Genomic DNA, 12,761 nt, shown 5'->3' with positions numbered 1-12,761 from the left:
TGGCTAAGATGTCCTGGTACTTGGCAAATTTCATGATGCCGTTGACCTTAACAAGGGCTCCAGAACCAGAGGAAGCTAAATAGCTCCAAAATATCAAAGATCCACACTATATTTTACAGTAGGTAGGAGGTACTTGTCTGACCATAGCACCAGCTCCAATTCAAGTGCCAATGCCGTTTAGCATACTCCAGCCGGTGCTATGGTCCGATGACAGAAGATATAGCTCTTTGGTTACACACACCAGTGATGACCTAATACCTACTGTAAAATATGGTGGTGGATCTTTGATGTTTATGGGGATATTTGTCTTCCACTGGTCCTGGGACTCTTGTTGAAGGGGAACTGCACATGCTGATTTGGCCCTGTTTTTTGGCTCCTCAAGAAAACCTGGCGGCCATGACCAGTGGTGTAGTGCAATTAAACAATGTAACCTTTACTAGTCAAATCAGTTTAAGAACAAATTCTTATTTACAATGACGGCCTACAACGGCGGACGATGATGGGCCAGTTGTGCGCCGCCCTTTGGGACTCCCAATCACGGCCAGTTGTGATACAGCCCGGAATCGAACCAGGGTGTCTGCAGTGACGCACGCATCTAGTACTGAGATGCAGTGACTTAGACCACTACGCTACTCGGGAGCCTAAATGAGAGCAATATTTTTTTTAATGACCTCATAATTTGTGGTCCTTCTGTAGCTCAGTTGGTAGAGCATGGCGCTTGTAACGCCAGGGTAGTGGGTTCGATTCCCGGGACCACCCATACGTAGAATGTATGCACACATGACTGTAAGTCGCTTTGGATAAAAGCGTCTGCTAAATGGCATATATATTATTATTATCATATATTATTCTCAAAGTTTGTATTGACAGATGTGGCCTATTGAATATCATTGTAGATTAGGCATAAAATGCATCCTCCAATTGCAATGTCTGCCTACGCCCACAAAGGCCTATTATCTCAAGAAAATGTTCAGTTTTTAATACTCTCAAACACCAAGTTATGCACACAGTGGCAAGAAAAAGTATGTGAACCCTTTGAAATTACCTGTATTTCTGCATAAATTTGATCTTCATCTAAGTCACAACAATAGACAAACTCAGTGTGCTTAAACTAATAACACACAAATGATTGTATTTTTATTGTCTTATTGAATACATAATTTAAACATTCACAGTGTAGGTTGGAAAAAGTATGTGAACCCCTAGGCTAATGACTTCTCCAAAAGCTAATTGGAGTCAGGAGTCAAATCAATGATACGAGATTGGAGATTTTGGTTTGAGCTGCTCTGCCCCATAAAAAACACTCACAAAATTTTAGTTGGTTATTCACAAGAAGCATTGCCTGATGTGAACCATGCCTCGAACAAAAGAGATCTCAGAAGACCTAAGATTAAGAATTGTTGTCTTCCATAAAGCTGGAAAGGGTTACAAAAGTAACCTCAACCCGATTGAGATGCTGTGGCATGACCTCAAGAGAGCGGTTCACACCAGACATCCCAAGAATATTGTGGAACTGAAACAGTTTTGTAAAGAGGAATGGTCCAAAATTGCTCCTGACCGTTGTGCAGGTCTGATCCGCAACTACAGAAAACGTTTGTTTGAGGTTATTGCTGCCAAGGAGGGTCATCCGGTTATTAAATCCAAGGGTTCACATACTTTTCCCACCCTGCACTGTGAATGTTTACACCGTGCGTTCAATAAAGACATAAAAAGTAATTGTTTGTGTTATTAGTTTAAGCAGACTGTTTGTCTATTGTTGTGGCTTAGATGAAGATCAGATAACATTTTATGACCAATTTATTCAGAAATCCAGGTAATTCTAAAGGGTCCACATACTTTGTCTTCCCACTGTACCTCATTTCAAAATAGGTCATCACCCCCCACATCAACAACAGTCACCCACGAAGCATCGTTACCCATCGCTCCACAAAAGCCGCGGCCCTTGCAGAGCAAGGGGAACTACTACTTCAAGGTCTCAGAGCAAGTGACGTCACCGGTTGAAACGCTATTTAGCGCGCAGCACCCCTAACTAACTAGCTATTTCACATCCGTTACACTACCATGTTGTGTTGTTGTCATGTTGTTGCTACCATGCTGTGTTGTCATGTGTTGATGCTTTGCTATGTTGTCGTCTTAGGTCTCTCTTTGTGTAGTGCTGTCTCTCGTTGTGATGTGTGTTTTGTCCTATATTTATATTGTATTTATTTTTAGTCCCCACAGGAGGCCTTTTGCATTTTGGTAGGCAATCGTTGTAAATAAGAATTTGTTCTGAACTGACTTTGCCAAGTTAAATAAAGGTTAAATTAAATTACTAAATGAGCACCATTGTGAGAAGTGAATCTATTTCTAATAATAATTATAACAATAATAATAATAATAAGTGATGAGTAGAATATTATTAGTAGGCAACAGACACAGATCTTGATGAGGGTTATTTTAAGATTATGAGAGCCCTTCGAATTGCAGCACTGAAAGGACAGCACCCTAATCAAGTGGTCACATAATGTACTGTTCTGGCTTCCACTGGCAAGAGGGGTCCTTGCATAGCTGCGGGAAGTAGGGGCGCTGAGGGTTCTGTAGCACCCCCTGGAACAAAAAATATATATATTTACATTTTAATTAAATTTTTCACAAAAGTTGTGCACTGGGCCTTCAATATTCCTGTATTAGCAGACTGATACCAACACAAGCATTTCGCTACACTCGCATTAACATCTGCTAACCATGTGTATGTGACAAATAAAAGTTGATTTGATTTGATATAGCCATCTAGTGATGACATAGCACCCCCAAACTACTTTCTGAGGCTATGGGTCCGTAGAGTACTATGAACGTCAAGGCAAACACGCAGTGATTTTATTTTCTTATATTTTTGTTGTTGTACTTTTACAATTTTTTCATCCCAATTTTGTGATATCCAATTGGTAGTTACAGTCTTGTCCCATCACTGCAACTCCCCTATGGACTCGGGAGAGCGCCATGTGAGAGCCATGCGTCCTCCAAAACACGTCCCTGCCAAGCCGCACTTGCTTCTTGACACACTGCTCGCTTAACCCGGAAGTCAGCCGCACCAATGTGTCGGAGGAAAAACCGTACAGCTGGCGACTGAAGTCAGCTTGCAGGCGCCCGGCCCGCCACAAGGAGTCACTAGAGCGCGATGGGAAAAGGAAATCCCTGCTGGCCAAACCCTCCCCTAACCTGGACCAAATGTGCGCTGCCTCATGGCTCTCCTGGTCACGGCTGGCTGTGACACAGCCTGGGACACTCGGGAGGCCCACACGCTGTGAATTTGGATCCTAGATCTTGCTGGTGTGATAAGGTTCATGCAGTGTATCAGTTTGTTTCTGTAGCACTCTGATAGTAGGGTTAAAGTGCATCGTACATGTGCCCTAAGTCCATAAACTGTTTTGAGGACAGCCATTCTAGCAACCCCTGGTATATTTTTATGTCTGTGGCTGTTCTTATTACGTTGGATTTGAACAGCTCAAAGTGACCAAGCATCCGACCTCTACACACACGCCTACAGTTATTCATAATTCGCGCCACCACCAGAGAGAGAAGACAAGGAAGAAACCACCATTTACCTACATATGTATTTAGTTTGTCATTCTACTGTGGAATATTTATGGTAATTAAATATCATTTATTTAGAATTGATCAGAATACATTTTACAACAACATCCCTGGCCATGACAGAAGCCAAACATGAGTTGGATTGGGGGTGTGGTTTGATGTGGGTGTTTCATAGGTGTGTCCTTGGTACCACCAAGACACACCTATCTGTCAGAACCTTGCCCGCATGCGTTTTCCCCCACTCAGTCACAAACAAACCTCCTTCAGGTTGAATTCAATAACTAACTACAGGCAGATATATGGTGAGATGCCAGAAGAGGCTTTGAATAGGTCAGTAGCTTACAGAGTAATATGAGAAGAATGCAATTACTGAATTTATGTAGATATTCTAAACTAAGTGTTTTGATAACTTTCAAACATTGTAACAGGTCCATGTAAAATAGACAACCTTTTACATCTAGGGTGTCAAACATATTCCACGGAGGGCAGTGTCTGCGGGTTTTAGTTTTTTTTAAAGACTTTCACAACCAGGTGAGGGGAGTTCCTCAGTCAAGTACAAGGGTGGAGCGAAAACCCGCAGACACTCGGCCCGCCATGGAATGAGCTTGACACCTCCTTTACATAATACCATAGAAGCTGTGTTCTGATAATATAACAATGTGCAGCTTTCACCTTTCATTGTCATTCTCAGCCAATACAGACAATGTGCCTGTTAGCATTTTGCCTGGTGGTAATGGGGCTACTTTGACAAACATATCAGAGGTCATACCTTCCTGTGCAGTGTGTCCCCTCCCTATCAGTTATTCCCTGATCCTGATGCAGAATAACAGGGTTTCCCCCATTCCATTCTATAATAAAAAAGACAATACAAGTAAAAGTTTTGTCTAGAAAAATGTTTATTCCGAGTGCCAGGTCTCTCTCCATTCAGAGACATCAGTATCAAGCCCGTCTGGACTTCATCACAGTCCATACACGCAGACAAAGGATATCAAGGATCTAGAAAGATTCTGTATGGAGGAAAGGTCTATTGGGAAATAGCCATGACAACTGGTTATTCAACGTATTCAGTGCAGCGTCAGCATAGTGATAACCCTGAATTGGACAAAATAATTATGATGGATGCTGATGGCTCCTTATTTGGGATGAGCTGGCTCCTGTGGGATGAGCTGGCTCCTGTGGGATGAGCTACTAGCTCCTGTGGGATGAGCTACTAGCTCCTGTGGGATGAGCTGGCTCCTGTAGGATGAGCTACTAGCTCCTGTGGGATGAGCTACTAGCTCCTGTGGGATGAGCTACTAGCTCCTGTGGGATGAGCTACTAGCTCCTGTGGGATGAGCTACTAGCTCCTGTGGGATGAGCTACTAGCTCCTGTGGGATGAGCTACTAGCTCCTGTGGGATGAGCTACTAGCTCCTGTGGGATGAGCTACTAGCTCCTGTGGGATGAGCTACTAGCTCCTGTGGGATGAGCTACTAGCTCCTGTGGGATGAGCTACTAGCTCCTGTGGGATGAGCTATTAGCTCCTGTGGGATGAGCTACTAGCTCCTGTGGGATGAGCTACTAGCTCCTGTGGGATGAGCTACTAGCTCCTGTGGGATGAGCTACTAGCTCCTGTGGGATGAGCTATTAGCTCCTGTGGGATGAGCTACTAGCTCCTGTGGGATGAGCTACTAGCTCCTGTGGGATGAGCTACTAGCTCCTGTGGGATGAGCTACTAGCTCCTGTGGGATGAGCTACTAGCTCCTGTGACCTAACCATCGCAGACTTTGTACAGTACTTCCTGAACACGTCACACAACACTTACTCATACCAGGTTGTTATTATGGCCAGCAATGTTGTAATTAACTCAATTCAACTCAACACTCAAGTCAATTTCATGAATTGAAAATAATAAACATATTTCAAATTCATACATGGTGTTTCCATTCAGTAACCCGGACATTTGATGTTATACAGTACAATATAAAATTAGGTAAAAAATAATATAGTATTATATTGTTTACATTTACAGTTAGCTAGCATAAAAACTTTTACACAATGTTTGATACTGTCATTGTAAACATATTTCTTAGACTTCAAATCAAAGTTTATTTGTTGTCTACACAGATTTGCAGATGGTAAAGCAGGTGCAGCGAAATGCTTGTGTTTCTAGCTCCAACAGTGCAGTAATACCTAGTAATAAACCAAAAAAACACTTTTTTTTAATGAAGAAATATCAGAACAAACAATGTCAGAGACCAGAATATAAATAAAACAGTATATATATATATATATATATATATATTGGTGTGTATAGACAATATGGACAGGATATGAATATAGAATTGACCCTGTAAAGCTTCTTACTTTCTTGTTTTCTTATTTCCTATTTTTGTGTTTATGTTCTACCTTATGTTATTTTTAGTGCTACATTATATTCATTACTACATTGCTGGATTTGGTGCTTGCAAGAAAAGCATTTCACTGTACTTGTGCACATGACATTCAAACTTGAAACTTGAAAAGGTGTACACAGCAGTAGTTATACATGTTGTGTGTTCCGAGACGCGTCCCTCATCCATAGTAGGCTATTAAATGTTTTATTAAACTGATTTTGGATGACTATTTCCTGTGATAGGTCAAATGTTCTATATCTACAGACAAGTGTTGTGTGTTCCTTGACCTCTTATCAAAGGGACACCTTTCATTTATTTTTCATTCCTCACCTTTGATTTTCGACAAATACACTACTCTACACTGAGCCTTTTTATAAAATGATTTATGACATTGGAGAACACATTGGGAGGGATCTTAGACCTAGATTGTCTTGTGATCTTTTAGGCATGATTGTGACCGTGTGCTGGTGATGACTAACAAAACCTCTTGCAGCTAATAGGCTATGTATTGCCCTTGAGTGCACTGAAAGCTAGTCACAGTATTGGTCAATACTTTAACACTGATGAAAAACATACATACGCTACAACCAAGTCGGTCATAAATTGTGCATTTTCAGTATATATTTAATAAAGATGGCTTAGGGCAAATAAAGATTACACAAAGTCCATTTTAACAGTTGAGCTGAATAAATGCAAATAGACCAGATAAAGACGTGCAAACAATCTAACTGCCAGAATACCAGTGGCAAACTGGTGTTCTTTCACTGCCCCGTGGGCAAGGGCAGACAGGGCACTTCTTTCAGACAGGGCACTTCTTTCAGACAGGGCACTTCTTTCAGACAGGGCAGACAGGGCACTTCTTTCAGACAGGGCAGACAGGGCACTTCTTTCAGACAGGTTGCAGCGTTTGTTATGTTCTGGTATTCATTGCTTTTGCCCACAATTTTATTTCATCAACCTTTCAAAGAAATAATGTGCATGGATCTCAGAGGAGTAATTCACAACTGTCTATTAGTTACAGTGCACGATAGTCTGTTTAATTGAATTCCCTTGCTTAATTTCAGATAACAGAATTCTTAAATGTTTAGCACCGTAATTCCGTTTACATAGATGTCTTTTCCTTCCAAACAAAGGCAGATAAGCAGAAAAGTTGTGAAATGTGCAAATACTAGCAAGTGTCTTGGCTAACATCGCATTAAAGGGTGCCAGCTCTTCTCACAGTCATCTAATCTGTCACACGATTGGCTGACAAACTGATTTGACAGTTGCTCTACTCACACTTGGCTTGTCCACACCATCTCAACTACCATCATGCGAGTTCATTCTTTTCCGCCCTGTTTTCAGTCAGTTCAATCTACTTCCATTAATGCAAACACACTGTAAGCACTAAGTAGGCTACTCTAATGACAGATAGACAAAACAAATATACATGTTTCTCTCCACACCCATTCACCACATGCCAGTATTAGCAACACTCACAGTGCTTACAGGGCAGGAACAATAGTATTGGGCGTGAAGGGTGGAAAGATGTTTATCTATTGTTTTATTTTGTCTGTAAGTCAATATGCAAATTATAATTCAAATAGAAGGATGCATGAGCACTGTGACTGTCACCCTGGTCCCTGCCATTTCATTGGGCCAATGATGCTATATGTTTGAGCTAGAAAACAATGCTACTTGGTACATAAGTCCATATTATTGTCATATTATAGGCTACTCTCATCTCGTCTGACCCAGCAAAACATATTATTCCAATTCCCATTCTAGATGTGAAAAATGGTGCGCACAAATTAACCGAATTTATTCATCCAAAAGCACAGCGCCATGATTACATTAACACAAGGCCTGCTATCGAAGCACTCAAGCGATGTTTTGGCCATTCTGCTGATGTCCTTTAATTAGTCTAACAGGCTTCTGACCACGATGACAGACAGAGAGAGAGAGAGAGACAGAGAGGGAGAGAGAGACAGAGAGGGAGAGAGAGAGAGAGAGAGAGAGAGAGCTGGGGACATTATGTAAATGGACCTAAGATCGAAGAGCATTTATTTGTGGTTGCCATGCCAATGCTGTAATTGCAGTTCCACAATGGCCTTGAGGTTATCAAAGAGAGGAAATTACGATTTAGATAGATAATTGACTGTAGATTACGTTGTCGAGACAATGAGAGATGATTACGAGAGTATGTCTCGGTGTTAGCTGACATGTTCGTAAACAACACAGAATAGACATCATGCACCGTACTCGAGGAAGCAAAACTCAATGGAGGGCTACGAAGACGTCACAGTTGTATGGATGCTTTTTAAGGTGTGAAAATGGTGTTTATCTGTTTCTATGAAGACAGAGTTACTCTGCAAGAGCTCTAAGTTTAAGATGGCATAGGCCTAAATATTTGATAGTTTCACAAAAACAACCAAATAGGATTCTCCTCTCCAAAATAAACAAAAACCGGATCAGGGCTATGTATTTGACACACGTCTCAGAGTAGGTGTGCTGTCTGAGCTAGTTTCAGTTTCAGTGCCTTAGACTGCTGCGCCACTTGGGAGCCCTTTCAATATTGTAATTGTTGTAATGTTGCAATTTACAGGACGATTGTAACCATTCTCTATTAATATAACGTCTTGCATAACACATCGTAATAACGTAACATACGATACTCAAATTTTAGAAAGATAGATTAGATTTCTTTTTAACATTACCTTGACTTTACTTGGATCATTTTGTGTGTGATCTTACAAAAACAGTAACCGCAGTAAGAAAGTAATTTAAAACCATGTACAATTCTGTATGTCTGAGTCACCTCAGGCCTGACACTGTTCTCCCTCGAACTTTCGACACACTTGGACACAGCCTGGCAGGATGTGACATCACAAACACCATATACCATCAGGCTGAACAGCTGGAGACATGCAGATCCTCTGTTTACATTCACTCTTTATTTCCATAGTTATTGCCATAGTGTGATTCAGGGAAGGCCCTACAGGAGTGTGCTCTGGTTTGGGTGTGGACCCAGTCTAGTGACAGGAGGGAGGTTATCAGTCCACTCACACTGCCCTGCAACGGAAGTCTCAAAGGGGGATTGTTTTAGCCATCATGACAGAGCATAAGTGTCATGCTGTCCATTTAGGAGATCAAAGAGAACTGCATTTGAGGGAGGGGCCAGGCTAACTGAACTCTGTACCGAACTCTATGGTTATGAGACATGATGAAAAGGTAAACAAAGATAAGAGTCTATAAGGTATGATAGAACTACACAGTAAGTCCTAATTAGGATTTGTGATTTTATTTGGCTATAAAATTATGCAAAATATCTACAGCTTACATGAGTCAACAATTTTCCTTATAGGGAAAATGTACAGAATACAAGAACAATATGGAAATAAGGATTGTGGTTAAAGTTGGAGGCAGAGGTGGGGATCATTTAGTTTGTGGTCCTAGTGTGAGGGGTCGCGAGGGATCAGAGGTAACCTTTACTCCAGGTCACGGTGGTCCTGGTGATTGACCTCCAGCAGGTCCTGGTTGACCTCCGGTTGTTCACCGTTGAGATCGGCGTACCCTGCTGAGACAACAGAGATCCCACTGAATAATGACACACTGCACTGCTCAACAGTGTCAATTATGTAAACACGGTCACAATGAAAGTCAACACCGTAACTAACCTCGACACCATCACACACAGAAAAGTCTACACTGTAACGCAACCCAAATCAAAACTGTTACAGCACGACTCTATACCATCACATTGGAACACAATCCGATTCTCTCAAGGCAGGTGAAAAATCCATTAACTGTTGAAAGTGGTCCTCACAGAATACCACACTGTATTTCACCAAGGCTCCACAGAATACTAAACTGTATTTCACCAAGGCTCCACAGAATACTACACTGTATTTCACCAAGGCTCCACAGAATACCACACTGTATTTCACCAAGGCTCCACAGAATACCACACTGTATTTCACCAAGGCTTCACAGAATACCACACTGTATTTCACCAAGGCTTCACAGAATACTACACTGTATTTCACCAATGCTCCACAGAAAACAACACTTTATTTCACCAAGGCTCCACAGAATACTACACTGTATTTCAGGAAGGCTTCACAGAATACCACACTGTATTTCACCAAGGCTCCACAGAATACTACACTGTATTTCACCAAGGCTTCACAGAATACCACACTGTATTTCACCAAGGCTCCACAGAATACTACACTGTATTTTAGCAAGGCTTCACAGAATACCACACTGTATTTCACCAAGGCTCCACAGAATACTACACTGTATTTCACCAAGGCTCCACAGAATACCACACTGTATTTCACCAAGGCTCCACAGAATACCACACTGTATTTCACCAAGGCTTCACAGAATACCACACTGTATTTCACCAAGGCTTCACAGAATACTACACTGTATTTCACCAATGCTCCACAGAAAACAACACTGTATTTCACCAAGGCTCCACAGAATACTACACCGTATTTCACCAAGGCTCCACAGAATACTACACCGTATTTCAGGAAGGCTTCACAGAATACCACACTGTATTTCACCAAGGCTCCACAGAATACTACACTGTATTTCACCAAGGATTCACAGAATACCACACTGTATTTTAGCAAGGCTTCACAGAATACCACACTGTATTTCACCAAGGCTTCACAGAATACCACACTGTATTTCACCAAGGCTTCACAGAATACGACACTGTATTTCACCAAGGCTTCACAGAATACCACACTGTATTTTAGCAAGGCTTCGCAGAAAACGAAACAATATTTCTCTAGGGGTAGCTGCACACAAAAAAAACACAATGAAATTCCTTTATCACTAAAAACCACCTCCCCACAATCATGGCTGCTCCTCCATTTCTATCAAGGAGTAAATTAACTGTCTTAAGTTTAGACCATCATGTCGTATCCTGACTCATTATGTCAAATTCCCCACAGCCCAGAGAGAGAGAGGAAAGGAAAGGAGGGAGAGAGGGAAGGAGGGAGGGAAAGAGAGAGAGAGGGAAGGAGGGAGGGAAAGAGGGAGAGAGGGAAGGAGGGAGGGAAAGAGGGAGGGAGGGAGGGAGGGAGGGAGGGAGGGAGGGAAGGAGGGAGGGAGGGAAGGAGGGAGGGAGGGAGGGAGGGAGGGAGGGAGGGAGGGAGGGAGGGAGGGAGGGAGGGAGGGAGGGAGGGAAGGAAGGAAGGAGGGAAGGAGGGAGGGAGGGAGGGAGGGAGGGAGGGAAGGAGGGAGGGAAGGAGGGAGGGAGGGAGGGAGGGAGGGAGGGGGAGGGAGGGAGGGAGGGAGGGAGGGAGGGAGGGAGGGAGGGAAGGAGGGAGGGAGGGAGGGAGGGAGGGAAGGAGGGAGGGAGGGAAGGAGGGAGGGAGGGAGGGAAGGAGGGAGGGAGGGAAGGAGGGAGGGAGGGAAGGAGGGAGAGAGGTGGTGTGCCCTGTGGCCTTGATTCTGTCACTCCTCACGCTTTTTGTCAGCTGGAGGAAAGGTCAGTAGTTGTTACTGAGTGTGTTAGCCGTGTGCGTTTGTTTTCACAGTGCCTCAGTCACAGACAGTCAAATGGAAGACACGGAGACTCAAACTGTACTTACATAGTGGTAATGGTCACCGGGTACACCTGGGAAAACAGGACACAGGATCAGGGAAGAAGGACAACCTCTAGACCATTACAGAAATGACAGTGTATAACCTGTGTCTCTGTGCGTGTACTCTTTCATTTGATAAAGGAATGAGGGACTACTCCTCCCCAGTGTGTTAGCGGGCCTCCCATTCCTTTACATTTATTATCCCAGCACCAGTATTCTCAAGTTCAGGATGTGCGTATCACCCTCCCTTTCCTCTTTCATTAGAACACATTCGGAGGGGCATTGAATAATAATCATTCTCTGAATGAATTCATCATGATGACTCATTTGACAGTTATGACGCCCAGGCGCTGACTCATTGGTTCCCTTGAAACAGAGCCCATTGTTTTATCACAGCAGGGGTATAACTATGCCAAAAAGCAACAAGTGCAGTCCCTGCCCTCATCCTATACACTCACCCTCATCCTATACACTCACTCTCATCCTATACACTCACTCTCATCCTATACACTCACTCTCATCCTATACACTCACTCTCATCCTATACACTCACTCTCATCCTATACACTCACTCTCATCCTATACACTCACTCTCATCCTATACACTCACCCTCATCCTATACACTCACCAATTCACCAGAGATGAGAGTTACAAACAAAAGGGTATGTTAAGTGTTTTATGTTAAATTTGGGTTGATAAAAGGTACATTTCCACATGGACTGCTTCACTGACAAATTCAACTTGGATCGTGTCTAAAAACAGGAACTTCCTGCGAGCGAGCAGCGAGAGGAAATAGTCACCTTCATACAGAACCCGCTGGTCCGGATACAATAATGAATACCTCACCTTCTACCTCCTTTTACTCACTACTGGTGGATGAGGTGAGTTATCAACATGGCAACATCACGTGTTTTGAGACCTACTTTAAAGCACTTTATAAATGTAACCCATATTTACAGGGTGTTGGACTCACTGGTTGGGGAGTTCTGGACTTCACTGCACACCGTTTCTGTCCCTTTTCTCAGGGGAACTGCAGAACAAAAAAAACAAAATAATGTAACAATGTCTAATTGTTACATAATTGTACCACTTAATCATTGCTCATGGGCACACACACATTAGATAACCATCATCACATATCACTTCATTACAACTGTTACACATTTACTTGTTTGTCTTTTAGCAGATGCTCCCCATCTCTTGGCAAATTATTGTACTGGATACTTAA

This window comes from Oncorhynchus keta, chromosome 10 (genome assembly GCF_023373465.1).
Source record: "Oncorhynchus keta strain PuntledgeMale-10-30-2019 chromosome 10, Oket_V2, whole genome shotgun sequence".
In the NCBI taxonomy this organism is placed as follows: Eukaryota; Metazoa; Chordata; class Actinopteri; order Salmoniformes; family Salmonidae; genus Oncorhynchus; species Oncorhynchus keta.
The sequence above is the reverse complement of the archived record's forward strand: the minus strand, read 5'-3'. Positions refer to the sequence as shown.